This window comes from Dreissena polymorpha, chromosome 10 (genome assembly GCF_020536995.1).
Source record: "Dreissena polymorpha isolate Duluth1 chromosome 10, UMN_Dpol_1.0, whole genome shotgun sequence".
Classification (NCBI taxonomy): Eukaryota; Metazoa; Mollusca; class Bivalvia; order Myida; family Dreissenidae; genus Dreissena; species Dreissena polymorpha.
This window is the reverse complement of record NC_068364.1, coordinates 76,175,376-76,181,093: the sequence shown is the minus strand read 5'-3', so window position 1 is coordinate 76,181,093 and position 5,718 is coordinate 76,175,376. Positions and strand designations below refer to the sequence as shown.

The window sequence follows — 5,718 nt, the reverse complement described above, 5'->3', positions numbered from 1 at the left end:
TTCGGTAATGTTGTCAGTTTCTAAACCAAACTCTTTACCAGTCAATGCCACAATCGCTGTACCACTCCATGGACCATCTTTTGTTGAAATCTGAAGTGCCATGAAATTGTAAAGCATGATAAAACACGTTTATCATAACAATCCTTATACAAATCAGTGTTTATACTACAGGTTATCGTGCTTAGCTATCGATGATCAACACTATAAAATTATATCAAAACATGTATCGTTTTTCACTTCCAAATAATTGACATATGCAAACTGTTACTCTAAACTGCATTTAATATATATTCTACATATACCAAAATATTCATACATGTGCATAAAATAGCTTCAACATAAGTGACCAAATAAAACACCTTTAACAACGCAGATAACAGACCGATACAACTATGGAGAATTGATTATATTAAGGTTAGTTCCAACTTTTATTATCAAAATATAGTAAATTTGACAAAAGCCAAGTTACATTCATACCCCGTCACTAATGGGAGACGGGCAAGGTACATGGTACTTGAATTCACCAACTGTATCATTAAACGTGCATCAATTTGCGTTGTCCCATGCACATTCATACATGTTTGTGTTCAGTGACTGTCAGTAGTTACAGCCTAGCTCACCCAACTTGGAACAATTGTAGACAGTAACTGTAAACATACACCAAATAAACAATGTAATTATATTATGCAGCGTCTTTTTTCAACTTAGAAACATCTTTCGTGATTTATAAAGCATTTGTGTTTTTCCATAACCTGTATGACTTTATTGCACACAAATATAAGATTAGATAACAAAAAAATCTACGAAGGTGCACATAAGGTAAATAAGTAGAAGCATGACTATTCCTCGGTCTCATGATTTCGTGCATCGGATTCGTGCTTAATTCAATATGTCATTTTCGCTGGCACCACATACTGCTCATGTTCGAATTTGATTCCGTTGATCAAGCTTTTACAACTGCTGACAATGTTCCCGTGGAAATGAGCTTTACAAACCCACATAACATGTAGAAACTGCATAAATTATGGTAAACACGGTCAGTTAATCGAGTATTATCGCAATATAAGGAACCAACGCTTAAAACAATAAACTATGTATACAAGCGGCCATTATATTGACGTATTTTCAATGCATTTTTTTTACTATGTATTGATTGCAGAGCGCACTAAAAAGTACTCAACGGGATACTGTTTTTCACCTTAAAAAATATGCATGGCGCACAAATCAATTCAATTTAAATTAACATGTTTTAATCGTTTCCGGAATCTTTTATTTGTTGACTGTTCCCAAAACCGTATATATGTCGTCTGGTTTAATACAAATACTTGTTTCAGGCCGAAAACTACCAAATTACCATGTACAAAATACCGCATATACTGCCCAGATTCTTCAACAAAACGCTTATGTTGCGGTAAAAGTGAAAAGGGTTGCCAGTTAAAAGGGCTGCGTTTATATTTTAAGGGATTTTTTTACAGTTTGGTAAATTGACAAAATTGAAAACAGTTGTATCAGATTCGCAAATTTTCGTTTAAGTCATGATATTTGTGAGGAAACAGTATTACTGAACATTTACCATAGTCCAATATAGTCATTATATTATCTTTTGACGATTTGAAAACCTAAAAATTATAAAACGTTGCAACGCGAAACGATTGAATAATTTGGAGAGTTCTGTTGTTGTCGTTTAAATTGACGAAACTACGAAGATTGCTTATATAAGGTATAGTATGATAAATCCAACAAAAACACATATTTTTCTTTTCTTTTTTATCAACGTTTCGGCTTACGCCTTCATCAGGATAAAACAAATAATAACAGAAAGCGGATGTTACGTCATTGACTTAACATACATTAAAATGCGGGAAAATGTACGTCAATAAAATGAACGTTAATTAAATTAAGCTTAACTTTCGGATTCAAGAATAGACAATTTCCTATAAAATTATATATAAAAATACTAATAGGAAAAAACAAAAGTAAGCTTAATTAAATTGAAGAGCTAGTCTTTTATGTTAAAAAGAACTTTGTTATTCATACCATCAGTGTGTAATGTTTTAAGTTTATGTATATAGTAAGTTTATTTACATAGACGATCTATGTTGTTATTAACAACATCAATTGGCATGAAGGAAAAGTCATTTGCGCTGTGGTGATCTTCATTAAAATGTGATGCGACCAAAGTTGAAAATTCAGGGTTAGAAAAGTTTTTTATGTCAAATCGATGACTGTTCATTTTTTTTGACACCGGTTACATGGTTTGTCCATTATTTTTTTTATATAAGGTATAAAATACTTAAAATGTGTATACCCGGCGGAATAGCCGATATGGCTAATGCGTTTTTACTTCAGACTAACTCCAGGACTCCGGGGGTCACTGGTTCGAGCCCTGGTACCGGCTACTTTTATTTCCTTTTTTTAATTTTATTCTTGATTTTTTACAGGAGCTTTTAAGAGCCAATGTTTACATTTATCAATATAAAGCATTTAATGACAAAGTTCAAAATATGCCAAAATCTGTGAAAAGGCCACTTTAATGTGGCTGTTCAAACATTGAGAGGCCGCATAAAGTCAAAGTTGATCACTCTAACATTGGTCTGGGATCTGATTTGATATTTTCAAAATAAGAGAAATCTGGTTTGATTGATCACCTAGAAAGCATTCCTAGCTCGGATATGGCTACACACATATTTAGCACCTGGCAGGGAATTCGGCAGCACATTTGCAAGCGTTCTACTAATAAGACATTATTCATTACCTGACTGTATTGCTTCCTCAAGAGGAGAGCAGTGATAGAACGGTGACGAAGTATTTTATGGCTAATATGTTTTGTAGCGCATATCTAAAGGCCATGATCCCAGCCAATATGGTTGCGGGATTCAGAATAAAAGGACATTTTCCCGTGTCGCCTCAAGGTAGTCCTTCAGATAAGCAGTATCAAAGAAAAGACCTCCGAGATACATAACATCTACTCAAATAAATGGAACTTCAATCTGAAAAAAGCTGTGTAAAGTTCATATTGTTGAAGGATTAAAACAAGATTACGCGCTTCTGTAATTCCTCTTACCTTCAAAAAAGCAAAAGGCACACAAACCAAACTAGGTGGAAAGGCAATTACGGAAGAGTCGTTTACCGAGGAGCTGCTTATACACGATAAAGATAACGCGGCTCTAAGTTCCTCTAAAACTAAAAAGGCTTCCACGAACACTGGGAAAACAGACCAAAAACGCAGAAAGCGCAAGTCGGATCAACTTCCTGTTTAATTTTGTTATAATTCAATTATTTGTACGTGTAAGTTATTTAATAAAAACAAATTATTTAAAATAATTCCATCCCTAATCTCAAATGGAATATTATAGTTGAAAATACATCGCAGCAATCATGAAAGTGTGTGAAAGAAAAATTACATCTCCATTTAGAATGCAGCCAAGCGAAAGGCACGAATCAAGCGAGAACTTCTTCTGGGGGATACAGGTCGTTGACCTTTATCTTCACGAGGTAAATAATTCGAAATTGTGTTAAACAAAGTTATAAAAGTATAAACTTATACATATTTTGCTGTTAATCTTGTAGCAAAAATATATCATTGCACAAACTATGTATACATATTTTTGTCCCCACAAAGTCGGAGGCATAAATCAATGCTTTTGTCTGTCCAGCCCTGTTTGCCAAAACTTGATCCAAACAGTACTTTAACCATTTAGTAGAATTATAAGAAATATTACTAATGATCTATATATGGGCACTGAATTTATTAAACAAAACGTGTGTACAGAAATAACCAACACCAGGCCTGACGTTATAATTTAAATATATTGCACGACAGTGACCAAAGAAAAACTTATATTAAGACTTTCTATACAAATCTAATGGCTCCCATCTCTTTACAGGCATTGACGTTATACACAGAACTTCTTTACCTGTTGTGTTGTATTCTGTCGATATCCAATGTGTTTGATTATAAGACTGCAATTCTACATGGTAGACGGTTTTATTTTCATTTGTCACTAGCTGTAAAGTAAAAATGTAAACATATGATTATTGTTATAAAGATAAAAAATAATGATCAGTCTGTCATATTTATTGAATATAACTGGGTCATGTGAATCAAACATCGAACATCGGCTGTGTTGCTTATTATTTATTTGTGAAGTTGAAGTATTATGAATTTTACTAAAACGCAATAGGTCTGCCATGGCAGTAAAAGAACCATCGTTAAAGAACAACAAAATTTTACAAATATTGACTAGTGGGCCTTTGAATATAATGTGATGTTCACCAGAAGCATGCTATATTGACCGACGCGTAAGACGAGTTAAATATTAATTTCATTTTAATTCCGGTGAATATCTTGTCATGTTCAGTGGTCCACTAGGCAATGATTTCTTTATTACATTATCACGTTTTCTTCAGGATGAAAACCAAACAACATGATTCACATGAACTTTTTCCATTGCAAGCAAATAATAAAACATATTACATTGACAGCAAAAGCCCAACAATGAAATTCAACACACACTTAAGATTACAGCAAATACCAAAGTCATACAAGATATAATATGTTAAAGTAGCTTGTGTTGTGTGTTAACTTTGTAACCGGACTTTCGAGTATATTAAATGTTCTGTCTATGCCAATGAAATTGTGTTTATTTATATATCACGTAATAGAAAGTATTATTCAAACGAAATAATTGTGGAACAGATTAATAATCCGACGTTAAGTCGGACATAGACACAACGGAAAAACTACATTTTTAGAAATGTACAGGCCAGTCAGATATAGATCGGATTTCTTGTAACTAGAACCTTCACATGCCTTTCGACAGTCAAACCTTAAGCTCGACTTATTAAATGGATTTTTGTACGGATCTGATACGACCTTAGGGTGAGATGCCCGTACTCAAATTAAAATCATCAAAGCCGATGCTCAAAAAAGACACTGCACATATTCCTGGTTTCAACACTTTACCAAGACAACAGATAGCCAATGTGCCAATGGCCAAACATGCCAAGATATACGTTTGAATATGATTTGATTTGTGGTTAAAGTACGGGAGCATACATACTTGCACATGATAGGTTGGATCCTGCTTGGAGACATTACAATTAATGGTATCGTTTTTTCGGAGTTAAACATGAACAGCCTGAAAGTGACATTCTGGAAAAAACAACAACAGGTAAACAACAATCGTTTAACGTTTGTATACGATTAAAACGCAATTAAACTTGTTTGATTATGCAGTTGATATTTTACATTCATTAAATTTGATTCATAATGTGTTTATATAGAATTGCGTACATTTTTCATGGTGATTTGTATCGGGATTCTTATTTGTTGAGGTACCCCAGTCGGAACATATTTTTCATGGTCATAGTCAGCACAGGTCGTTATGTTTCCCTATATACGATAAAACAAAAGCTGTCGTTATTTTTGTTTAATGTTCTTTCAAACTGGTTTGAGTATATTCATAAGAAATAGTAAGTTTTAATTACATATAACACAATACTCGCCCGTTGCATGTTACTATTTCTTAAACACAATAATTGATACTGCACTATAATATGTTTTAGCAACTGTGCATACTGCACACAACACAAATGTCAATTGCAGACCCTGATTTCATTTACACGAACAAATGAATATATATCCGGATCACCAGTTCACAGCTTTGATTAAGTTAAGGAATACAAATTTCGCCAATAAAGAATTAGTACAACAAT

The 5,718-nt window shown here is 33.4% G+C and overlaps 1 long non-coding RNA gene across 1 annotated transcript; it reads right to left on the bottom strand.

Annotated features, from left to right (window-relative positions):
• Positions 1-558: 558 nt before the first annotated feature.
• LOC127847582 (uncharacterized) lies at positions 559-5,395 on the bottom strand. The gene is made up of 3 exons (XR_008034048.1): positions 5,297-5,395; positions 3,918-4,008; positions 559-647 (listed from the first exon to the last, which is right to left on the bottom strand). It is a non-coding gene; the product is annotated as an uncharacterized LOC127847582 (long non-coding RNA).
• Positions 5,396-5,718: the final 323 nt, after the last annotated feature.